Source organism: Schistocerca americana, chromosome X, assembly GCF_021461395.2.
Source record: "Schistocerca americana isolate TAMUIC-IGC-003095 chromosome X, iqSchAmer2.1, whole genome shotgun sequence".
Lineage (NCBI taxonomy): Eukaryota > Metazoa > Arthropoda > Insecta > Orthoptera > Acrididae > Schistocerca > Schistocerca americana.
In genome coordinates, this window is record NC_060130.1 from 477174688 (window position 1) to 477201961 (window position 27274).

The following is a 27274-nucleotide window of genomic DNA, read 5'->3' on the forward strand; positions in this document are numbered from 1 at the left end:
AGAGGTCACAGTAACAAAAGCAGAGAAAGGAGTACACCTGCACTTTTGGTAGAAAAACAGAATATGTAAACACGTTGGAGAACTTAATTGGATGCATTAAAATACCAGAAAAAAGACTGTGATACAAATGAGCCATCATGTTCCACTACTGCACGGATTCATTAAATTCCACAAAGATAGCTGCCCAGCCTGTTGGTTGGCTCCAGCAGTCCACGCTGTAATACAACTGCTTTGTAGTTATTTGGCACGGTGAGACACGTATGCTAATAGTGCATGAACTTCATACATAGTTAATGGGCTGTCGTAGTGTAGTTAATTACTTGCACCCCATTTAAATTTTTTTCCTGTCGTATGTGAGCTGTCTATTACTGTTGATGAACTTGCGAATGTAAATTTTTACTTTTATTTGCGCAATACTTCTAAATTTTGTGCGATCTAATCTGACTGCAAAATGAAATGTGAGAGAGTCTGCAACATCAGATCTTTTTTTTCTTGAACACAGTCTTCTATGGTCTTCAAGTTAAGGGTGAGTCGTTCTGTCTTGTACGCTTCAAGAAACTATTTCCATAGCATTCCAATAATGTCCTCTGTCTTTACCTTCAAGATGGTGGAAAGCCGTTGTTGAGTGTGTCGCTCCTTGCATGGCGTTACTGTGGGGGATAATGATAAAATAAAAGAAGAAACTCATAATTAACCGTTTTCAGTTGTAAATTATTATTTTCTGCTTTGTTGTCTATTAATACATAATACTAGTACCGATTGCATTACTTGAGTTAATCGTGCCATACACTTTGTCAGATATAATTTTTTCATTATTTTACTTGCAGTACTCACGTCTTTCTTGCATCCTCGATACTCTGTCCCAGATGTTAATTTTATAATGAAGTTTGCTCCTCGTCATCCGTCGTCGGTCCCTTCATTGCTATCTTCCCACCCACAATGAGTTGACGTCGCTCCCTCGGGGGCGTTCTCTATCGTCGCACCCCGTAATCACGTGAACACCCCGCAGAAGTTGACAGTAACAAAGTAACAAAAGTTGCGCTTTTCACGTTATCTTCAGAAGAGCATAATACTCTCCTGGACAATTCATTTTCTTTACGGCAATTTTGTAACGAAATAAATCCATCAAATGTGATGTGTACGGGCGGTGTGGTAGAACGGCTCACACACGTCGTACTAGGTTTAGGTTTCGCGAAGTGGGCGGAGGAACTGTCACACCGCAAACAAATTAGTGGCACACAAATATGTACTTCACTGTGCTGCGACAATTAATTGAAGTTGTACAGCAACTCGTTGGATGTGTTTGTGGACTGATACAACTAAGCAGTGCGTTACTGAATACAGTGTTAGCAAGACTATGTCCTTCCTGGGCGCCACACTGTTAGTCATGTAATACTAGTTGGAGGCGAATTGAACCTACCGCGTATAGACTGTTATGTCTACGGATTCAGTGCGGGGGGTACAGACAGACAGTCATGGGATGTATTTTTGAACACGTTTTATGAAAACTCTCTTAAGCAGCTAGCTGGCAGTCTAGACGCAATGGAAATATCTTAGATCTCTTAGTTACAAATAGACCGGACCTATTCGACAATGTCAATACAGAAACGAGGATTAGTGATCATGATGTCATTGTAGGAAATATGGTTAAGAAAGTTAATAAATCAGTCAAGAAGGCTAGGAAAGTGTCTCAGCTTGACACAGCAGATATGCAGTTGTTAGCATCTCACACTGAAAATAAACTGGCATCACTTAGTTTCAGAAACATGGATGAAGAGGAATTATGGGCTAAGTTTATACAGGTTGTGAGTCGTGGTCTTGAGTGTTATGTGCCTTGTAAGTGAATAAAGAATAGAAAAGACCACCATGGGTTAATAACGAAATTCTGAAGAAACAGAAACAGAAGCAGAAGCAGAGGCTGCTGGACTCTCGTTTCAAATGAGAACGCGGCTCGCCCCCCCCCCCCCCCCTCTTACCCCGTCGGAGATTCGAGTTCTCCCTCGGGCTTGACATGAGTCTGTGGTGTGTTGTCCTCAGTGTAAGTTAGATTAAGTAGTGTGTAAGCCTAGGGACCGACGACCTCAGCAGTTTTTTCCCATTGGATATTACCACCCCCAAATGAGAACGCGCAAATGACGACAAGCAAAGATTAGTAGATATTCGTGTGTCAGTGGAAAGACCTATGTGCAAAGCCAACAACAGCTACCACCCTCACACCTTAGCAAAAGATCTGCCAAAGAACCCGAAAAAATTCTGGTCCTATGTAAAATCGCTGAGCCGGTCTAAAGCTTCAATTCAGTCTCTTGTTGACCTGTCTGGTATGGCAATTGAAAATAGCAGAACAAAAGCTAAAGTTTTAAATTTCACGTTCAAGAAATCGTTCATACAGGAGACTCGTGCAGACATACAGTCATTTGAACATCGGACAGATTCCCGTATGGACGACATAGTAATAAACATCCCTGGTGTAGAGAAAAAAACTAAAAGATTTGAAAGCAAATAAATCACCAGATGAGGATAGAATCCCATTAGGTTTTACAAAGAGCATTCAACGGCATTAACCCCTTACCTAACCCATATTATCGTGACTTTCTCGCCCAGCACGAAGTCCCAAGCGACTGATTATAAGCGCATGTGACTCAAGTATAGAAGAAGGGTAGAAGAACAGACCCATAAAATTACAGTCCAATATCCCTAACTTTAGTTTGCTGCAGAATCCTTCAACATATTCTCAGTTGGAAAATTATAAGCTTTCTTGAGACTGAGAAGCTTATGTCCACGAATCAACATGATTTGAGAAAGCATCGCTCTTGCGAAAATCAGCTTGTCCTTTTCTCATATGTTATACTGAGAACTATAGATGAAGGGCAACAGGTAGATGCCATATTTTTAGATTACCGGAAGGCATTTGACACGCTGCGCCATTGCAGACTGTTAACGAAGATACGACCAAATGGAATAAGTTCACAGATATGTGAGTCGCTCGAAGCAGTAGGACCCAGTATGTTGTCCTCGACGGCGAGAGTTTATCACAGACAAGGGTATCGTCAGGCGTGTCCCAGGGAAGTGTGATAGTACCGCTGCTGTTCTCTATATACGTAACTGGTTTGGAGGACTGGGTGGCTAACAGTCTGTGGCTCCTTACTGATGATGCTATTGTGTACAGTAAGGTGTCGAAGTTGAGTGACTCTAGGAAGATACATGACGACTTAGACAAAGTTTCTAGTTGGTGTGATGAATGGCAGCTAGATCTAAATATGGAAAAATGTAGGTTAATGAGGATGAGTACGGAGAACAAACCTGTAATGTTCGGATACAGTTTTACTGGTATCAAGCTTGACACAGTAAAGTCGTTTAAATATCTGGGCGTAGCGTTGCAAAGCGATATGCAATTGAACGAGCATGTGAGAACTGTGGTAGGGAAGGTGAATGGTCGACTTCGGTTTACTGGGCGAATTTTAGGAAAGAGTGGTTCACCTGTAGAGGAGACTGCATGTAGGATGCTGGTGTGGCCTATTCTTGAGTACTGCTCAAGTGCCTGGGATCCGTACAATATCGGATTGAAGGTAGACATCGAAGCAGTTCAGAGGCGGGCTGCTAGGTTTATTACCGGTAGGTTCGAACAAAACGTGAGTATTATGGACAAACTTCGGGAACTCAAATGGGAATCCTTGGAGGGAAGGCGACGTTCTTTCAAAGAAACACTGTTGGGTAAATTTAGAGAACCAGTATTTCAAGCTGAGTGCCGAAAGAATCTACTGCCGCCAACACACATTGTGCGCAAGTACCACGAATATAAGATACGAGAAATTAGGGCCCACACGGGGGCATACAGACAGTCGTTTTATTGCACTCGCCGCGCGGGGTAGCCGTGCGGCCTCGGGCGTATTGTCACGGTTCGCGTGGCTCTCCCCGTCGGAGGTTCGAGTCCTCCTTCGGGCACGGGTGTGTGTGTTGTCCTTAGCGTAAATTAGTTTAAGTTATATTAAGTAGTGCGTAACCCTAACGACTGATGACCTCAGCAGTTTGGTCCCATAGTCCTTACCTCAATTTTACAAATTTCATTCGCTCTATGAAAAGGTAAATGTATATGAATCACTTAGTAAATACTTGTCCCTATGTGAAGGCTACAGGCGACTCCACTAGTAGTCTAAGTCTCGTAAGGTGATCTCCAGTACTGCAACCCTGGAACTCCGTACTGCAACTGTCGTACACCATCGCACAACATGAACCGTCTGTTGCTGCATGTGGACACTACAGTATCACAACGTAGAAATCCATCTCACTTTCGGCGGCTCGGAGGTTGCTGACTGGGCCGTGCTTGTGGTTGGCGGTGAGCTTCAAAGCGACGCCCTTGGCGGAATCTTTCTCAGCACGCCAGCTCTGGTTGTGTCTATTGGCGAGGACACAACATTCCTCTCCGCGAACCTCCTCGCCACCGTCGTGTAGAGCCGTCGACGTGTAATGTCGGTCGTTGCTACGACAGCGGAGGGGGGCTTAGGTGTGGATGCAGGAAGCAACAGGGGAACAGGAGCAGAGTCTGTATGTGGTGCCGAGCCCCGGAGCGCCAGCTGATAAACGAGGCAGGAGGAACATCCCAGCATTCGACAATGGAGTGCATTCTTAATGATATTAACCCGCAACGGCGTCGTCATGTGGGATGGCGCCCCATTGGTAGGCCGCGGCGTGGTGTGGACCATCCACGGGAGACGTCTGTTGTCCGCTCGATGGTAGCTGAGGTGTCGGGTCCCGGTCCATGGGTTTGGGGCTTGATAGTGACCACAGCACCCCAGATCGCCGTATGAAGTGCAAGGATGCATCATTCAGACAGGCGACTAATCTGTAAACAAGGAGTCGGCGGGAGGATCACGCAAATTACATGGACGAAGTTGGTTCTGGTGCCACTGCCGCAAAACCTACTGGATCCTGAACAAGAAACATGGATCCACCTGATAATTTTACAATACTGCCGCGCTCCCTGGTCTTCCCTATGCCACATAATCTGAAAAAAAAATTGTAATTAGTCTTATACTTTGCCTTAGTCGGGGGAGTAGGCTCCGGCCACCGTGGTTGGTGCAACAGATGAAGCAGTGTGCGGTGGCGCCGTTCATGGAGCAACACCAACGGTGAAGGGCCGTTGCGGGGCTGGGAGCGGTTCAGACGAAAGGAAGAACAGCAAACCGTGTTCCCGCGTATGGTAGGTGCGTAGCCTGTCCATCTGCTGTTTGAAAGTGCGCACAAAGCGCTCCGCTTCTCGGTTTCATTGAGGATGAAAAGGCGCACTGGTGACGTGACGAATGCCGTAGGTTCGACAAAAGTACTCAAATTCTGCAGACACAAATTGAGGTCCATTGTCACTCACTAGCACCTTTGGAAGACTGTCAGTGCAAGATATGGACTGCAAAGACTGCAGTGTGCAACGAGTCGGTGTGGAATTTATGGGCATGACAAAAGTAAACTTGCTATCTGCGTCGATGATAATCAGCCAACGACTGTTCCGATAGGGTCCAGTAAAGTCCAAATGAACGCGTTGCCAAGCCGCTTCTGGTTTCGGCCAATCAAAGAAACGTTGAGGAGGGGCTGTTGGTATTCCACACAAGCTTGGCACTGTGCCGTCATCTTTTCTGTTTGAGCACCCATGCCGAACCAAGAGGGACGGGGTCTTCGTATTCCACACAAGCGTGGCAATGTGCCGTGATCTCATCTGTTTGAGCATCCATGCCGAACCAAGTGCAGTGCCTGCGAGCTAATTGTTTTGTGCGGACCACGCCCCAGTGACCATGGTGGAGCAAGTTGAGTACATCTCTGGAGAGCCTCTGGGACACTACATGTGATTGTTGCGAGACAAAATAACACCTCGAAGCATTGACAAGTCATGCCGACGTGTAAAGTATCAGCGGATCACCAGGGTGATGGTCTGTTTCAGTGAGCGAGTCCAACCCGTGCGGACGTAGTGCAACAAAACATGCAAGTCTGGGTTCGCTCCCATTGCTTGGGCGACCTGATGTGACAAGGTCTGCATTCGGTCCCATTAGCAGACGAGAGAGTAAGTGTTCATTGCCACGATTGGATGTAGCCTGTAAATTACTTAGAACTGATATTGACAGAGAATAAGAGCCCATCGTTGCAATTTATGTGCGGTGCTGTTGGTACTAGTCTTGGCTGGGTTGAAAAGTGACTGTAGCAGTTCGTGGCCAGTGACTACGTGGAATTTGCTTTCATACAGGTATTGGTGGGATTTAGTCACTCCATGTAGACTGGGAATGGCAAGGAAAGCATTTCTGAAGAAGAGAAATTTGTTAACATCGAGTATAGATTTAAGGGTCAGGAAGTCGTTTCTGAAAGTATTTGTATGGAGTATAGCCATGTATAGAAGTGAAACATGGACAATAAATAGTTTGGACAAGAAGAGAATAGAATCTTTCGAAATGTGGTGCTACAGAAGAATGCTGAAGATTAGATGGGTAGATCACATAACTAATAAGGAGGTATTGAATAGAATTGGGCTTGTGGCACAACTTAACTAGAAGAAGGGATTGCTTGATAGGACATGTTCTGAGGCATCAAGGGAACACCAATTTAGTATTGGAGGGCAGCGTGGAGGGTAAAAATTGTGGTGGGAGTCCAAGAGATGAATACACTAAACAGATTCAGGATGTAGGATGCAGGATGCAGTAGGTACTGGGAGATGAAGAAGCTTGCGCAGGAGAGCTGCATAAAAGCAGTCTCTGTACTGAAGACCACAACAACAAGTCACTCCATAAATGACTGCAAGAGCCTATCTGTTTGTTGAGAAGTTTGGAGGCGAAAGTTATTGGTGCGTCTCCAGAACCAATTCTATGCGAACGTACTGCGTCTCTGCCACACGAGGATGCGACCATGTCCAGAACAACTGGTTTACCAGGGTCGAAATGGACCAGACAACGATCGCTGAGTAAAGCGTCTTTCAGTTCCTGAAATGCAATTCAGAGGCGTAAATTACTGAATACAGTGTCAACAGGACTACGTCCAACCTGGGCGCCTACGAGAGGTGGTCACGATTTTGGGATCACGGATTTACTTCAAACTTTGTACGCCTTTAGTAGGCCATTAAAACAACATAATGTGCAAGTATTTAGGTGCACTACTCTGGAAAATCCGACAAAATCGCAAGAGAAATTTTACACTTGCGTAATGTAGCTGATGTATCTGTATGTAGGTACCGGACGTTATAATTCTTCGTGGAGAAGTGGTTAGCGCTCGAGCTACGTCAGACAAACGCGTATGAGGCGACGATTCGACTCCTGGTCAAACCAAAGTTATAATCTATTTTTTTTCGTCACTGGTCATGTTATTTAATTTATATGACATTTGAGAGGTAATATAATTAAAAAACACACTTGTATTCTTGTGAAGTGTTAGTTAATTTCATGTTATTTGGCTACTTACTATTTTTATTTCAATTTAATTATTAGTACAAACATATATATATATATATATATATATATAACTATCGACAAGTAAATGAAGAAACGCATATAGTTTTCCTGAAGATGTATGTCTGTCGTGATTTGCGAAATCCCTTACACATGCAGTCTGGTAAGGTACAGGGAACTACTTTCCACCTAGATGCTTCAAGCTGCATACAAAAAGGCAGGCCCTATTTGGCAGTCAACATACGTAGCGTTGAGACGTTGCTAATGTAGCAAGAACGAATAGTGTAGATGTAAATTTTTTGAATATCACAGAATTTACACTTGAACATGAATGTTTGAGCGGGAGTTGAACAACCGCCTCATAAGTGTTCGTCTTACGTAGTTCGAACACTAATCACTTGACCACCAGGGACTCTTACCGTCCGTTCCCTACGCACTGGTACATTAGTTGCATAATAGACGTGTAAAATTTCTCTCTCGATTTTCTCGGAAATACCAGAGTAGTGCACCTTACTACTTGCATATTATGCTGTATTAATGGTCTAATATAGGTGTACATAGTTTGGAGTAAATCTCTAATCCCAACGTGGTGGCCTCCCCTTGTTAGTAAACACTTGCCCCTATGCGGATGCTACAGGCGACTCCACTTGTAGATTAAGTCTCGCAGGCTACTCTCGACTACAAACTGTAGCTACGAACTGCAACACTGGAACTCCATACTAGATCTGTCTTACGTCAACGCCGAGCATGAACCGTTCGTTGCCTCCTGTCGTCGCCGGTCATCAAAATGCGGAAGTCCAGCTCACTGGCGGTGGCGCGGAGGCTGCTATTGGGGCCCCGCTTGCGGTTGGCGGTGAACTTCAAAGTGCCGCCTGTGGCGTCTTTCTGAAACTGTCTCACCATACCAGCTCTTGTTGCGTCCATTGGCGAGGACACAACAAAATAGGCCGTATGGGTTCATTGGATGTGACTCCCCATGAGGCTTCAGGACCGTCGAGTGGAGAGGCAGTGGACTTGTCACACCCAAGGGCGTCAACGAGATATCATTAAATTAACATTTATTTATAGCGGAAAGTTTTACAGTGCTGAAGTCTCCTCCTTGGCGTGGATTGGTAACACCCATTCTGTGTCCAGTCGCAGAGTGGCCCATCAGCGCCCATCATGAAATCTGCGGACACAGCCTCTGGAGCTGCCTGCAGCCAGTTCAGCAACTTAGTGCAGGTCGGAGTTGCGGCCGGCGTTTCCCTGCAGGTAGCATGACTGTGGACATCTACCGAAGATTCGGCACTCTAGTTGAGTGTAGTATCTGCGCTCTGTCTGGCCCCCAGAAATCTGCATACCGCGACGACGGTTGTCGTGATGGTGAGAAGGCAACAGTCGCAACAGCAACACGGACGGCAGCCTGAGGGGCAATCCCATCGTACATGTGATAAGGCATTACAAGCATTGCCGACCGAGCGAGGTGGCGCAGTGGTTAGCACACTGGACTCGCATTCGGGAGGACGACGGTTCAATCCCGCCTCCGGCCATCCTGATTTATGTTTTCCGTGATTTCCCTAAATCGTTTCAGGCAAATGCCGGGATGGTTCCTTTGAAAGGGCACGGCCGATTTCCTTCCCAATCCTTCCCTAACCCGAGCTTGCGCTCCGTCTCTAATGACCTCGTTGTCGAAGGGACGTTAAACACTAACTACCACCACCACAAGCATTGCCAAGGAGTGGTAGCACCAGGCACTCTGCTTTCAAGTTGAACAGCTTGCAATTGGACAGATGAATTCCTCTTCTGCGGAAGAACTGCATGGTCTTCGCATTCAGTCAGTCACCGTTGTGGCCAGCAGGAATGACAGCTTGCAGTTGCAGTTCCCCGCCACAGCTGGGTGGCTGCAGACTCATATAAGTACACTCCAAACTGGCACCAGCTGGCAACGCTTCGTCATACATCTTCAGGTCATCCTGCAAATAACAGAGCTAGCCTTCCATTGGTATTGGTGATGCAGTTGAAGTGAGCAGACTTTGAGCTATGAGTGGAAGGAAGGGAAGGGATACATAGTTGTTGGAAGTGAATGGAAATGAGCGTTTAGCGTCATTGGCCGGGAGGCCTCTTGCGGGGCAGGTCCAGCCGCCGTGGTGCAGGTCTTATTACATTCTACGCCACATTGGGTGACCTGCGCTCAGGATGGGGATGAAATGATGATGAAGACAACACAACACCCAGTCCCTGAGCAGAGAAAATCTCCGACCCAGCCGGGAATCGAACCCGCGCCCGTAGGACGGCAATCCGTCACGCTGACCACTCAGCTATCGGAGAGGACATACAGTTGTTGATGACATGACAATCCCATATTGGTGACCTAAAAACGTAAGGTGACAGCTGAGGTCTCTAAGGATATGGTCACCTTACAGTGTGTGAATGCACCATACAGTATGGAAAACTAAGAGAGTAACAAGGAAATTATTAAATTCCAAAGCCAAGTGTAGTGCTGACATCAGTATCGAATCATGGTAAAAATCAGAAACGCACATCATCTGTGATAATGCTACGTTAGTTTTATTTGATGTACAAAAACTCTACGCCTGTATCCCAAAGTACACTGATACGCTACCACTGCCTCTATAAAAATGCGCAAATGAACATTACCGGTATTGTAGAGCTGTGGTTAAAGCTGAATTTAATCTGTGGGAATGAATTTTCTAGGGATTGAATTCTTCCGTTAAATACTCTTGATATTTTTTTCTGCGAAAAATTAAAACAAAAAATTTGAGATTTCTACGATCATCTCCATTGGTTGCGTTATTCACACCTGCCTGTCGTCATGCCGCCAGAGACTGTCTCTGCGCCGGTGATGCGAGAGTCGTCCGTTGGAATATTAATAAATCGGAAAATTTGTCCATAGTACCTCAATGCGGAGAAGTCATACACCACTAAGATTATAGCTCCTATCTGGGATAAAATTATTGTTGCCAATTCTGACCACTATGGCCTCCCTAGTTTTCACCAGTTCCATATGTAGCTTAAGAATGTTGTTTCATCAATTATAATATTATGTTTATTCGCGAAGCTATGCTTTTAATAAAGAACTATCGGCAAATGTACTGACTGATTGATCAAAATACACTCCTGGAAATTGAAATAAGAACACCGTGAATTCATTGTCCCAGGAAGGGGAAACTTTATTGACACATTCCTGGGGTCAGATACATCACATGATCACACTGACAGAACCACAGGCACATAGACACAGGCAACAGAGCATGCACAATGTCGGCACTAGTACAGTGTATATCCACCTTTCGCAGCAATGCAGGCTGCTATTCTCCCATGGAGACGATCGTAGAGATGCTGGATGTAGTCCTGTGGAACGGCTTGCCATGCCATTTCCACCTGGCGCCTCAGTTGGACCAGCGTTCGTGCTGGACGTGCAGACCGCGTGAGACGACGCTTCATCCAGTCCCAAACATGCTCAATGGGGGACAGATCCGGAGATCTTGCTGGCCAGGGTTGTTGACTTACACCTTCTAGAGCATGTTGGGTGGCACGGGATACATGCGGACGTGCATTGTCCTGTTGGAACAGCAAGTTCCCTTGCCGGTCTAGGAATGGTAGAACGATGGGTTCGATGACGGTTTGGATGTACCGTGCACTATTCAGTGTCCCCTCGACGATCACCAGTGGTGTACGGCCAGTGTAGGAGATCGCTCCCCACACCATGATGCCGGGTGTTGGCCCTGTGTGCCTCGGTCGTATGCAGTCCTGATTGTGGCGCTCACCTGCACGGCGCCAAACACGCATACGACCATCATTGGCACCAAGGTAGAAGCGACTCTCATCGCTGAAGACGACACGTCTCCACTCGTCCCTCCATTCACGCCTGTCGCGACACCACTGGAGGCGGGCTGCACGATGTTTGGGCGTGAGCGGAAGACGGCCTAACGGTGTGCGGGACCGTAGCCCAGCTTCATGGAGACGGTTGCGAATGGTCCTCGCCGATACCCCAGGAGCAACAGTGTCCCTAATTTGCTGGGAAGTGGCGGTGTGGTCCCCTACGGCACTGCGTAGGATCCTACGGTCTTGGCGTGCATTGGTGCGTCGCTGCGTTCCGGTCCCAGGTCGACGGGCACGTGCACCTTCCGCCGACCACTGGCGACAACATCGATGTACTGTGGAGACCTCACGCCCCACGTGTTGAGCAATTCGGCGGTACGTCCACCCGGCCTCCCGCATGCCCACTATACGCCCTCGCTCAAAGTCCGTCAACTGCACATACGGTTCACGTCCACGCTGTCGCGGCATGCTACCAGTGTTAAAGACTGCGATGGAGCTCCGTATGCCACGGCAAACTGGCTGACACTGACGGCGGCGGTGCACAAATGCTGCGCAGCTAGCGCCATTCGACGGCCAACACCGCGGTTCCTGGTGTGTCCGCTGTGCCGTGCATGTGATCATTGCTTGTACAGCCCTCTCGCAGTGTCCGGAGCAAGTATGGTGGGTCTGACACACCGGTGTCAATGTGTTCTTATTTCCATTTCCAGGAGTGTAGTTGTTTGCGAACAGAAATGGATGTTGTAAATTCCAGTCGGCCTGTGACCAAGAATGCCCTTGACCAGGTGCAGATTCTTTGTTTTAGAGCGATTGTGAAATATTTCTTATGCATTATCTCTCAAAATCTCTACGTCTTTTGTTAGATGTAGCACAAAAGAAACAATGAAGCCAAGTATGTTAATCGTCTTGCGTTAGTTGAATACTTTGATTTTCCCAATACCTTGACAGTGCTAACTGATCCTCATAGACACTCTCTGGATGGTACATCATTTACCAGCTACATCGATCGAACTAATTAGACACAGCTTGCGCCGTATGCGCCAGAGCATTGTCCTCCAGAATGGTGGGTGGGATCTGCAGAGCTGCAGACAGTGTTCAAGGTAGTTTCTCAAAGCTGATCGCAGGTTGTTCCACAAACGAACGGTAATAGACAGTCTGTCAGTGAATAACGGTATTAGTCCGGCATCCAGCTGTCCTTGTTAGTTCATTATTTGAAGAAAGCTGAGAATATTTGCTATAGTTCATTTCGTGTAGCTAATAAACGAAGCTTGCATAGGAGCGGTGAATGTAGCTGGGGCAGCCTCCCGCACATGCGTAGTAATAATAACAAAAACCAATGTAAAGCAAGCTGACTTTCCTTATACGTTTATTATGTTGTAAAAGCGGAAAAAAGTAGTCAGCTGATCTGTTGTAGGGTTTTTTACTCCAGCTCCACGCGTAAAAGTGTGCACAAGTACAATGACACTAAGGAGGTTGAACTTTGGCTAAGTTATGGTTAACTGTAACAGTTTAATGAGAAAAACAGTTCGCTGAGTTTTTCGCGTTGGAGTAGTGCTCAAGTCCTCAGCTGACGACTGAAAGATACGGCGCATCGCTAATACCCGCAGCACTGCCGGCTTTCCATGCGTTTACTGGATGCGACTATAAAACAAAGGGAAGAGACGTCCATACCAATTACTCCGAAACTCCACGTCTACGTTGATAATTTCATTAAACTAAGTAACGTTCCTGACTGGGACTTCGAGAGTACGCTTCAAACAATTAAAGAATATGTTCGTCAGTTTACGGTTAGAAAAAATTTTACTGCTAAAGACACAAGAGTCGCTATGCTTTTGAAAACGTATGTTATCTTGCAAAATGACGAGATATGTCGTCTGCCAACAAAACTTATTGAAGGGTCAGCTCTGTCGCGTTGAAAAATCGGACCTGGAGCAAAATTTACTTCGAACGACGTACAACGCTAATATTTGGGCCCATGTGCAGTTTGCTGTTCCAGTTCAATTGCACCTAACTGATTATGACTGGAAATAAGAAGACAACCAATGTTTTTTTTAAATGGTTCAACGGTGAACAGCTACTCCCTTCCCTCGGAGATATTACTATCGAGGAAGAGCAACAGAGTACTACAGGTTAGCATTCTTCTTCTCTCTACCAATATTTTCTCGTTGAAGTGTAATTTTTTCATTATTTTGTTTGATTTAAAAACAAAATTTAAGAACATTTTAAAAATGTTGCATTATAAAGTACACGCCTTTTATTAATAATGTTCTGTCTTATTTAATAATTATGTCCACTCAGTATTATGTGCTAAAAGTTTCAAAACTGTTATGCAAGTATTTTTTATGTAATAATATATTGTTATTATATTTGGTTGCAGGTAATGAGGAACAGACGGTCGACATAGATGGCAGCGATCACGAAAGGGACCACGAGTTTGGGTGCGATGATGAGAAATATTAAACTGCTTTTAATTCTTCATTTGGATTTGTAAATAAATTGTTTTTGTAATAAATGTATTAAATGTAGTTACATATTTTAATATAATCAATAATGAATTTAGCGTGAGAGAGAAACAGCTGATGCAGTGACATGGATGCAACGCGTCCGCACCTATAGACGCCCTTACCTTATTAATCAAAATTAATATATATCGGAAACCTAGAAAACTGAAATTTCGTAAAATAGTAGTTATCTATAACAGTTATACGAAAAAGACTTAGTGCTTCGACGAAGCAGAGAAGAATAACGCGATTCCGCGAGCAGAGTGATGCGTCGTGTGTTTCAATCGTTAGCTGAACACTTTTCCACAGCGAAAAGCTCAGCGAAATATTTTTTTTCTTTAAGTTGTTAAAGTTATCTCTCGCTTAACCATATATCAGATTTCTTCATATCCTTTTACCCACAAGGGAATGGTCCAATAAGACACGTCGAAACCTACCCTGAAATGTTCTACACATGAAGAAGACAATGAAAGAAATGCACTGCCAAAATTTTAGCTGCTATGAGGCACTGCAAGTGTTTTGTGAAAAATGTTGAAGTTATACATTTTTGCCGCGCTAAGAGCAGCTTATAACAGCGGTTTGTACAGCCCTGCTCGCCTACCGGCCGACTCGGCGAATCACTCACGCAGCGCCGCGTAGCGGAATTATCCGGAATTCAGACACCAATTTTTAGCACCTGAAGTCTGGTTTACAGTGGAGCGAATGGAAGCGAACACGTGCGATTGAGCAGTTGCAGAAAATGCACTACCATTCGCTTGTATATCTTTTATACTAGAAGGAACGGAAGAAAACACGAGGTAGCGAAAATTGCTTATGAACGCTGTGTTACTAGTTGCTAGTTTTTGGAGCTAATATTCGGCATACTGGATACAACTCTATCTTGTTAGAGCCACAATGCAAAACTTTGCAATTCAGTAAGGATTATTTTGCATGGCGAGCGCACTCTTCTTGACGGAGTATGCAAAATGGCGCAGGGAAGGTAGAGTTAAGTGACTCTGTTTGGATGCGTGACGTGCGTGGAGATAGTGCATTTTACACGGAATTGCATCTCCATTCCTCCTTAGCACTGGTTCAAAATTTTCCTTGTATGCCTGCTGCTATTTTTCCCTGGCTTCTCATTACCATTCAGGGGAAATTTATAAACAGAACACTAATTACCGACGTCGAGCATCATCTCAAGAGGTGACACAACTAGGGTTTCCACTACTTGTGGAAAGTCTAAAGGTCATATACCTGTTTGCTCTTCTTTTCTAAAACAAAAATGGTATAGTAGCAAAGCGTGCGTCTTGTGATCCAGAGAGCGCGGGATCAAATCCCGTTCAGACCATAACTTTTCCACTATGATTTTCAACCGAGCATTCAGTTCTCACAGATGTTGTGGCCACGAAAGACATGTGTTACGGATTCCACGTTAAACTGCAGGTCTCTATTTTACGATTAGGTAACTGGGGAAGTGCAGTGGCGTGCGGGTGAAATACCTGCAACAGGCCCACCGGGTACACCAGACAGAATTCTCCTTTGCTCGAGCTTGTTAGCTTGTTTGCTCCGGTGCAAACCTGGCTTAAAGCAAACAAATATTTTTTTTGAATAACTTCATATCGACAATTCAATTCTTGCACGTGTAATTCTGATAAAAGTGCTAGCAGATAAAATAAAATCATGGTAGTGTTTGAAGTCACAGACTACTTCCATCAGTGAGGACTTGTAGTTTGTTGAAATGAAATGTGTCGTCCAGTACTACATTTTATTACAATTCCTGTAGGCCATTCCTTATACTAATGTTTGAATGTTGTACATTTGACTATCAGTGAAACAGTTCTTTGTTTATTCCCTGCAGTCATCACAAAAATGCAAACTGCTGAATGACAAAGACAAACATTTTTCTTGCAGCAGGCACACCGGACAAAGGAAAAACTGATGCAGTCAGGCACTTAGCTGTAACCACTAGTTTTATTTAGACAGAACTGGGATGGAGTCAGAAATATTCCTGGCTGTTATTCTGCATACTGCGCTGCACACCAGGAATACTTCTTAAGATTCGTGAAGTGTGGCGAAGATAACTGGTAATGCACAAATGACTGGATCTTAAGGTTACTGCTCCGCTGATAAACCTGAAATGAGAGAGAGGCATCGGGAATTATATTTCCCGATAATTTCTTGAAGAATGCTTTCCACTGCCGAAAAAATTCTTTATCGAGAGGTTGAATAGCATCTACAGATTTTTCGTCGTCCTCCACAAAAACAGAGGCGTCATTATGTCCAGACCCGAATCCAACAAAAGCAATGAATTAGCTTATGCAGATGATAGGAATGCGTTTCGAACCAAATGTTGAAAATTAGTCTTTCCCATTTTTCCAGATTTTATTCGTCGATTACAAGATTTTTGCAACTAAACAGTCCATTTTTTTATTTTTGGTTCTAATTTGCCTTGCGGTTCTCGAAGACAGATCCACAGCTACGGGAACAGCAAACCACTCATACCCATCACTGGTATTATCGTATATGAATGTATCAGCCGGCCGAAGTGGCCGTGCTGTTGTAGGCGCTGCAGTCTAGAACCGCGGGACCGCTACGGTCGCAGGTTCGAATCCCGTCTCGGGCATGGATGCGTGTGATGTGCTTAGGTTAGTTAGGTTTAACTAGTTCTAAGTTCTAGGGGACTAATGACCTCAGAAGTTGAGTCCCATAGTGATCAGAGCCATTTGAACCATTTTTTTTTAATGTGTCATTGCATTAATTGATTGGGGAACCGAATCCGTCTATTTTTTCACTCTGAAATGATATAGTGCGGTGTGCACGCAGTTCTTTCATGAAACTTGGCTGATCAGCGCTACAAACAGCAGTATCGGAAATATCAGCAAATTTCGTCTTTACGTCAGCTATGAATTTCTCTATGCATTATCTATCAGTGGCAGCTGCCCTGCACGTTTACATGACGTAAACTTGGTAATTTGGCGACCTGCTATTCTGTACGATTTCTTGAACCTACGTAGCCAGGTCGGCGAGGCCTGATGATTAGCAGTGTTCATGTCAGATGCAATTCGGAAGGCCCAGTATCGTAGCCGGCCGCTGTGACCGAGCGGTTCTAGGCGCTTCAGTCAGGAACCACGCTGCTGCTACGATCGCAGGTTCGAATTCGGCCTCTGGTATGGATGTGTGTGATGTCCTTAGGTTAGTTGGGTTTAAGTACTTCTAAGTCTAGGGGACCGATGACCTCAGATGTTAAGTCCCATAGTGCTTAGAGCCATTTGAACCAGTATCGTACATCTCCAGCGGTAACGGTGCATAGCCTCTCACGAGCAGTTCTAAATCTTTCGAACAGTTTTTAATTCTGATGGTTTCGGGTTCCCGTTTGGTGCATATTTCTTACTTCATGTAATTCAATCTTCCGTTTGTACAGTTGACGCTCCGATTTTACGAAACGAAAACGCCTTTGCACACTGCGTAACATCAAGCGTTTTTTCCCTCATTTGTTTAACCAATATTTCACTGCCTTGTCTTTGTCACTGAAAGCTGTTGCAGTACGTGTATTTTTTTAGCCTTGGAAGGTATTCTTCTTCATAACTGTTACTGGCACAACTGACGTCTTCCGAACCACAATTCATGGAATCGTCTCAGCTGTTTCCTATTTCTTCTGATGTATCCACAATTTCAAACGAAACAGTACATAAGCTGAGTTCACTTCGTTTACTAGCATTACCAAATAAACTGTGGCAAAGAATCTCAGCTTTCTTACTTCTGATCATTATAAGTAGCAACTAGCTCCAGGAATATATGCGTTAGCATAACACTATCACAGTCGTACACGATAATCACAATAACTTTCAGAGTTATATGGTTCTGAGGAACTTTCGAACATCCTGGTGATCTGTAATGACATCATGAGTTTCACTTTCATGTCAGGTTGTTAAGTCGAGGAGATATGCCATATTTACATCATGGACAGACTTACGCCAAATTATTTGGAACTACTTGATACATTTTCAGTAAAATAGTTCATGAGACGCTTTTTACAGTTCAATTACGCGATTCATTCAGACTTACACAATGTTAATATTACTTTAACCTATCAATAATTAAAGTGAGCATTCCTATCAGTCACGAGTTAGCACAATATGTAACTATAATATTTAGTAAGTAAAGTTTCTCAGCCCATCATTTCTTTTTGAACATTAATGAATACTAAAAGGTAAAATCAGGAAAAGTTGATGCAATTCATACTTTACTTTCGCATTGTGCACTTACTGAGTGACATATAGGCTAAATAACAATGCAACCTTCATTTAGAAGGTTCCTATTAAAATCTTATGTTTCACTACATAATTACATACCTCTTGAAACACACTATGTTGAAAAAATGTATGTTGAAATTGTAATGCAAAAATACAAAATACTCAGGTCTCTACTCTTGAAATTTTAAATCGAAAATTGTGATTAAATTAAAATTCCATTGTTTTGTAGCATTTAAATTGTCAGAAACCACATGTATTCGATACAATGCGTTTTTTTCTGAAATTTGTAAAACAATCAAGAAGACTGTTGTTTTGGAATGTTCCCTCCGCCAGAACCCAACATATCTAAGCCCGAGTGACATGCTAACTGCATTTCAATTGTTACTTATGTCAGATGCGCCAGTTGATCGTCAGTTGTTGTCGCAGTTTGCCAAATGTGTGTACTGTATGTCTTTTCTCCTGCCCTGTCTAAACTCTTACACAATGCACTTGTGTGTGAATATTTGTGATTATTTGTAAATAATGTGAAAGTTGAAAGCAGAACAAACAAAGTAAATAAGCAAGAATGATTCCTGAAATCAATATTTTTCTCTTCTGTTTGATAACCACGTCTTGCAAAGACGTCAGAAATAAATTATTTGGATCGACGTAAAAGTTAAGTAATGATTTCGTATAAAATTCCTTTTCCAAAATTTTGATGAGAGCCAGATTAGTAAGGTTTGTAGGTACTAAAAGGGCACTGAATTCACTCATTAACTGAGGCCACTATAAAAAGAACTTTGCTCCATGTTTGAATAATGTTACATTATTTAATAACGTCTTCGACTTTATAATTGAAGTATTTCTATATTAGAGCGCAGGTGGAAATGAGAACTTTATAAGGTTGCTTTTTATGTTTCAGCTCATTTTCTAACTAGCGTATGCATACGGTGTAAGATAGCCTCTCCTTCCCGTTTGTAGCGTCCACAGAGGGCACGAGCAGCGTCATATCGTAGCCATTTCTGCACTTCCGTAAAATGATGCGAGATCTCTCGTGATGCAATTCTCCTCAGGCCCATGCGTTCCTTCAGAACATGGAACACAGTCGTAGGTGCTAAGCCTGTCTCTCGGGCCAGCTCACGAATCGTTAGGCGACGATCACTGCCTAGTAACTACGGAAGAAAAGACACTTCCTCTTCTGTGACATGGGAACGACATACCTGACAAACGTCTGCCATTTTTAGCCTCCCTCGTTGAAAGCTTTAACTCAGCTCGCCACTGTTCTGCATGGCAGTGCAGATTCCCCGCAAGCCTTCTGAAGATCTTGATGATACTGTCTTACTGCCTCCCGCCCACCCACATTTTATTCAACTCCGTTGTTCTTGTTTCGAAAACTTCGTGACAGCACTAGATCAGACTGTCCATTACACGATACTCTGTTGTCCTTGTAACTGTGCATGCGCATAATACGGGGGAGTTCATTTTCACTTTGGTAAAGTAGGTATATGTAACTAATGTATGGTATAAGCGAAATTATTTGATTTCGTCGGGTTGCGTCTCCACGGCACCATCGTGCCCATCCAACACGTTTACGTTTTACTGAAATATCTAAATATGCTTTTCCTGTCTCCCTGTGAACAGTGAACTGGATTTTAGACAGCTTGCTTGCTATTAATATGAGCGAGAATTTGCTGAAGAATTTCGACGCGGTTTGCATTCTAATTTGAGGCGTATAGAATAACGGACATGTTTTATACATCAGTTATTTATGGTTGCAAAATAGATACTATCAGTAAGTTGATGGACTGTTAAGGGACGCCCCTTTATCTCCACTTTTATCAGAAATATATAAGGAAACCTCTGACGCAGAGCGTTTTTACAACCTTGTGACCAATATGGTATGCTGGTATAGATACTATACGATGTGTTTTGTATGTGGGGAGGAACTGGAAAGAAACTCCATACGTCTTCATAAATAGTGACTGAGCAGCATAAAACCATACAGTTCAGCAATTAAATGAGTGATATCTGCATCAACGTCCCGGACTGCAGCTGAAATATCCTGAGTATGAGGGGAAAAGAGTTTCACAGATTCATTCTGTTAAACACTACGCTATCCATTCGTATGTCTACAATTGAATTTGTTTATGAGCTGTATACTGTGCAATCAGTAACATTGAACAGTTCGTTACGAGCCCACCTCAATTCGCAGAATAACACTGAGGTAAATAATAAAACAAACAAGGCCTCTAATACGCCCCTTAAAACATACGTGGAGTTACAAAGTCTTTGTGAAACAAGTCTAGGGATGATAGATCACGTCATGGGAAACAACTTCTGTCAGAGATAAAATGTTCGCTGACAAAAAAAATGGTTCAAATGGCTCTGAGCACTTTGGGACTCAACTGCTGAGGTCATTAGTCCCCTAGAACTTAGAACTAGTTAAACCTAACTAACCTAAGGACATCACAAACATCCATTCCCGAGGCAGGATTCGAACCTGCGACCGTAGCGGTCTTGCGGTTCCAGACTGCAGCGCCTTTAACCGCACGGCCACTTCGGCCGGCTTTTCGCTGACACTTACCAGCATCGCTAGGCATCTTTTAGTACTCACCAGCCCTGTGACGACGGGAACTGGAGAGTCGACGCACTGTGTGTGCAGCCTGCTATCTACTTCAGTAAATTCACAATGATTTTCAACAAGAAAACCATAATAATGAGTGCCTCTAGGTAGAGGAAGATTCAGTAACATCAGATTTGCTACGTATACCATCTTTCACGTGTAGAAGATGACTGAATGACAAGTAACACACAGCAAACATTTCTTCTGCAGCCAAAATTCTCTCGCATGACGTAAGGGTGTAGAATCTATATACATTGCACAACACAATTAAAGGGTCAATTTTTCGAAACGTCGTAATCGTCTCCCATTGCGACGCGCAACTTTGAAACCTGGCTTAAGGGGACAATGTATGTAAAATGCGTTGAAATTCGACATTTTCTGTTTTCTACTTCATAATGTACTTTAGACTTTCCTGAACATTTAAAATCAGACAATTGAGAGACATCCAAATAATATTTTGAATATTGACGTGTGATCTGTCAAATTTCGTGGCTACGCATATACTGCCACAGTTGAGCATTCGTATCTTGAGAACTATACAGTCTAGAAGGCTGTGAACTGGGGTTTTGTGCGTACTGCTACGTCTTAGAAGTTGGTATTACGAATAAACAAATCAGTCCTTCGTTTCTGATACTAATTTTCGTTGAAAGTAGTGTGATATTCGAGTATTTTGGTAGTAAGCTAATTTCTATTGCTTTTTATACGTAAATAAAATGACTAAGCGTAAAAGTAACTTCAAGAAACGCAAATTTGCGGGTAACAGATAGGCGCTTCAGTCTGGAACCAAGCGACCGCTACGGCCGAAGGTTCGAATCCTGCCTAGGGCATGGATGTGTGTGATGTCCTTAGGCTAGTCAGGTTTCAATAGTTCTAAGTTCTAGGGGACTGATGACCTCAGATGTTAAGTCCAATAGTGCTCAGAGCCATTTGAAACATTTTTCTATTTCAATGTATCTAGAAAGGTGCATTCAATAATTATGGAAGAAATGGTTCAAATAGCTCTGAGCACTATGGGACTTAACATCTGTGGTCATCAGTCCCCTAGAACTTAGAACTACTTAAACCTAACGAACCTAAGGACATCACACACATCCATGCCCGAGGCAGGTTTCGAACCTGCGACCGTAGCGGTCACGCGGTTCCAGACTGGAGCGCCTCGAACCACAAGGCCACTCCGGCCGGCAATTATGGAAAATTGTAAGTTGGTGTCTTAAAAAGGTTCCAAGATAATGGGTCACAAAATTCGATGATTTAACGTTGGCGGCATAGGACATACAATGTTCCCTTGAAGGTGCTTACAAACTTTCTCTCTAATGATGAAAAAGCGTGGCGCCCTGCCACGTCACCCTCGAGCTGGCCGACGCTTCAGACAGCTAGGTGTCGACACATGCGAAAACATGACCAGAGGCTAGAAGTTTACGTGACACGCAAGTGGGTTACTGATGTCATATTGGCACCAAATTTCACCACAATTCTGCCCAAAGCAACCGTGAACGTTTCGCACGATGGGAAGGTCGTCACACCGCCTCTTACCCACATTTCTCCACTTCTTTCGACCTCCCTGCAAGCGACTAGGACTACGCCACAGGTTGTCGCTGTTCAGGTACATTTTTAAAGTGCTCATCAAAGATTGGTATGTATCACAGAGGGTGTAGCCGAACTGGGGGTCTTAGAGATACCCTTTGCCTTTTTATTCACGTATGTGTCAGTGTCGCATCTCTCTGTGGTCACGCCACAGGAGGGCGCCAAACAAGATGGCTGAAAAAGCATAAACACTCTTTGCTACCTTCAAATTTTGTCGAATGGTACATACTGTCACCATGTGCACTACTGTTCAGGTATTTTCATGGCAATACAGATGCAGAGATAAAGGTAGTTGAGAAATCAAACGAAAGGAAATTGCTTTGTAAGGATCCATCAAAGATAACAGCTCAGAAAGTAACACTGAAAAACCTCCAATCTTTTGTGACTGAGCTGTGGTTCGCCGTACATTAAACCTGTAATCTAAGTTAGGTATTATACCATCGACAACGTTTGTCATTACTTCAGTTATTAACTCGATGTGTCTGCAAGTGTTACTCATATATTCTGCTATACCAACAAAAATTACACCGACTTTGAAACAGTGACTCTAGAAAACGGACTTGTGAACAGAAACCTATGTCCTGAAAAACTAACTGTCGTTCAGACATAGTTGACTTTTTTTCCTCGTGTAATAACTGCCATGTTTTACCAACACAGTTGAAATGTAAGAAGTAGCAATTGAAATTGCTAGTTCACTGCTATCACTCATAATTTATTTTACTTATCACCTACCAGACGCCGGCCGCTATGGCTGAGTGGTCCTAGACGCTTCAGTCCGGAACCGCGATGCTGCTGCGGTCGCAGGTTTGAATCCTGCCTCGGGTATGGATGTGTGTGATGTCCTTAGGTTAGTTAGGTGTAAGTAGTTCTAAGTCTAGGGGACTGATGACGTCCCATAGTACTTAGAGCCATTTGAACCATTTGAACCTACCAGACGCCATTTGTGCTTACTTCAGTGTATACAAAGTGTATTTGACGTATGTTGTGTAAACATAGCAGGTAACGGAGCCTTCGAACACTGTAGGTAGTGCCAGAAGTTAACCTGAAAGTCGTACGCGTAACACATATACAGGGTGTTTCAAAAATGACCGGTATATTTGAAACGGCAATAAAAACTAAACGAGCAGCGATAGAAATACACCGTTTGTTGCAATATGCTTGGGACAACAGTACATTTTCAGGCGGACAAACTTTCGAAATTACAGTAGTTACAATTTTCAACAACAGATGGCGCTGCAAGCGATGTGAAAGATATAGAAGGCAACGCAGTCTGTGGGTGCGCCATTCTGTACGTCGTCGTTCTGCTGTAATCGTGTGCTGTTCACAACGTGCAAGTGTGCTGTGGACAACATGGTTTATTCCTTAGAACAGAGGATTTTTCTGGTGTTGGAATTCCACCGCCTAGAACACAGTGTTGTTGCAACAAGACCAAGTTTTCGGCTGCGGTCCAAATGACGCCAACGTCCACGTATCGTCTCATGCGCCAGAGTTTACACCTCTATCCATACAAAATTCAAACGCGGCAACCCCTCAGCGCCGCTACCATTGCTGCACGAGAGACATTCGCTAACAATATAGTGCACAGGATTGATGACGGCGATATGCATGTGGGCAGCATTTGGTTTACTGACGAAGCTTATTTTTACCTGGACGGCTTCGTCAATAAACAGAACTGGCGCATATGGGGAACCGAAAAGCCCCATGTTGCAGTCCCATCGTCCATGCATCCTCAAAAAGTACTGGTCTGGGCCGCCATTTCTTCCAAAGGAATCATTGGCCCATTTTTCAGATCCGAAACGATTACTGCATCTCGCTATCTGGACATTCTTCGTGAATTTGTGGCGGTACAAACTGCCTTAGACGACACTGCGAACACCTCGTGGTTTATGCAAGATGGTGCCCGGCCACATCGCACGGCCGACGTCTTTAATTTCCTGAATGAATATTTCGATGATCGTGTGTTTGTTTTGTGCTATCCGAAACATACAGGAGGCGGTGTGGATTGGCCTCCCTATTCGCCAGACATGAACCCCTGTGACTTCTTTCTGCGGGGACATGTGAAAGACCAGGTGTACCGCCAGAATCCAGAAACAACTGAACAGCTGAAGCAGTACAACTCATCTGCATGTGAAGCCATTCCGCCAGACACGTTGTCAAAGGTTTCGGGTAATTTCATTCAGAGACTACGCCATATTATTGCTACGCATGGTGGATATGTGGAAAATATCGTACTATAGAGTTTCCCAGACCGCAGCGCCATCTGTTGTTGACAATTGTAACTACTGTAATTTCGAAAGTTTGTCTGCCTGAAAATGTACTGTTGTCCCAAGCATATTGCAACAAACGGTGTATTTCTATCGCTGCTCGTTTAGTTTGTATTGCCGTTTCAAATATACCGGTCATTTTTGAAACACCCTGTATGTTTCATTGGTTGACATAAACCCCCATGTCGATAGAAGTTTAAACCTTTGAAATGCGCAGTAAAAACAAAATAGATTTTGACTGGTGAAAGTACAGCTGTAGTATCAACTGACATCAGTGAAAAACAGTGACGGCGAAATATGATATACACTGTTCACATTTAATGATAATAAGTGCTAAACTGGCAGCGAACTCATGATTAAAAAACTAGACTCTTATTTCAAAAGAATTACTGTCTCACAAAAATGTTTATCCTGTAGCTTGGAATCGAGAGTTTGCAACCGCCAGTATTTTTTGTATGGAAAAATAAGCCATCAAGTTCTGGTCGAAAACTCTTGAGACGCCAGCAAGTTTTTATAGAACCAGTGCCCTAAATGGCACGTCTCGGACTCTCGAAATGGCAAAAAGGCAGGCGCAGTGCGAGCGTAAATACGTGACCAGTAGAGGCATCCGCCAGCCGGGGTGTGCCGCGTGCGGCTAAGCGCCGCTGGCAAACACAACAGCGGATAGCCAGTAGCCTGTAGCCAGCCGCGTCCATGCCGCTCCGCGCATAACAATTGCCTCAGCCAGGGAAAGCTGACTCAAACACCCGACACTGTGGCGTACCCGGCCCGGCGAATTTAATTTTCAACCAAGAACGGATGCCACGAAATGAAATTGCACTTATACCACTGACCGCAGACAGCAGATGCTCACTTCAGAAATTCCTACTAACAGCAAACGTCTAGCAATTACAGTTTTTCGGCGGGAACGTAGGTAGATAAAACAAAATATGTATGTTGACTACGAAAACATTTTATCTGCGCCTGCTTAAGAAGACATGTGTGCAACATTGAGGGGAAAATGGACAAAACATTAAAAACAGACTCCCACACGCATGGCTAGTTCGCGATATTGAGTTGATGGTGGCCATCTGTCTTGGTGTCAAATTAAAGGCAGCCAAAACCAAACCAAGGAGCAGCCGATAACCAGGTATGTTTTGTGGACGGTTTTTCCTTCACAACACATCAGATTGTAGAAGTTTGGTTTATCAAAAATCTCGACGTCTCTTCTAATTAAATTCTAAAAAAAAAAAAAAAAAAAGAAACTGTGAATAGCAGTTAATTAATTCTGAAAGTTTATTAAATGGGATACGTCAGAAATATGCAATCACACTAAGACGTATAAGTATAGGCAATAAAGTCTGCCTTTCTACCTTTGAAAAATTAGAATACTCTGCAGTGTAACCTCTAAAGTTTCTACAAGTCGCAAGATTCCATAATCATATTTACTTACAGACGCTAATATATTAACTGAAAATGACGACAGTATTTAAAATATAGCTAATGGTTATTACACGCAAAAAAGTGGCATATTACTGTAGAGTAGAAGAAACGTTGAAATAACAAAGCGCCGGCCGCGGTGGTCTCGTGGTTCTAGGCGCTCAGTCCGGAACCGCGCGACTGCTACGGTCTCAGGTTCCAATCCTGCCTCGGGCATGGATGTGTGTGATGTCCTTAGGTTAGTTAGGTTTAAGTAATTCTAAGTTCTAGGGGACTGATGACCTAAGATGTTAAGTCCCATAGTGCTCAGAGCCATTTGAACCATTTTTTGAATAACAAAGCAAGAACCATTACGTACAGACAAAGACATAAAACAGGGCCAGTACATCGGTGGAGTACGGGAATCGAGGATGTGGTGACAAACTAATTTTTAGCGTATCCCTAGACGAGGTCAAGTTGGACGGTGACAGTTCGGTTGTTAATTTGGCGAAACCAACGAATGTGTTGTGATGCGACTGACCTGTACCGAAGCCGTAGGTCTGTGCTAGGTTGCTAAGTGATAGTTTCATTATCCACTCTTTTCTGTTTACTTCCATTCAGTGTATGCATCAATAACAGAAACTTCAACATGCAGCAAAAGCAAAAAATGGAAACTCACTGTAAAATTATTTGTTTCGTATTTGTATGAGTTTTCCCATTCAGATGAAGATTTTTCTCCTAAAATTCAGTTTCATCGCACTCCAGCACCTAATAAGTTGCTGTCTATGTTGCCTTATCGAAAACATATAGTTACCTCATTGATTATAAAACATAGGGAGTTCCCCATCAAAACTTATTTTGACAGTTCGAGACACTCACTTAGAGGTAAGTGCGAGGACGGTCACTTGTAAAGTTTTACCGAAAAATGTTGTTTAAACGAAACTAACAATTTACTTTGATTTCTTGCAAAATTTAGTGACAGTCTCATTTTACAAATGGTTCAAATGGCTCTAAGCACTATGGGACTTGGCATCTGAGATCATCAGTCCCCTAGTATTAGAACTACTTAAACATAACTAACCTAAGGACATCACAAACATCCATGCCCGAGGCAGGATTCGAACCTGCGACCGTAGCAGCAGTGCTGTTGCGGACTGAAGCGCCTAGAATCGCTCGGCCACAAAGGCCGGCTCTTATTTTACAGGTTTTTGTGTTAGTATGCGCAGTACCACGATCCCTTCCATCATGATTAATGCTTCATTCATTTCAACGTTTTCGAAAATATGTATTTTCGTAATAGTCTAGAACACTATGACAACAACGTCGTAGATATTTAACCTGTGTTTTCTTTGTAAACAGAAACGCTGCATGAGGTGAATAGAAACCTACAACCATTTAATTTTAGAATATTGCTGAAAATGTCATTTCATGCTTCCAGTGTTTGTAAAATTCCTACTTA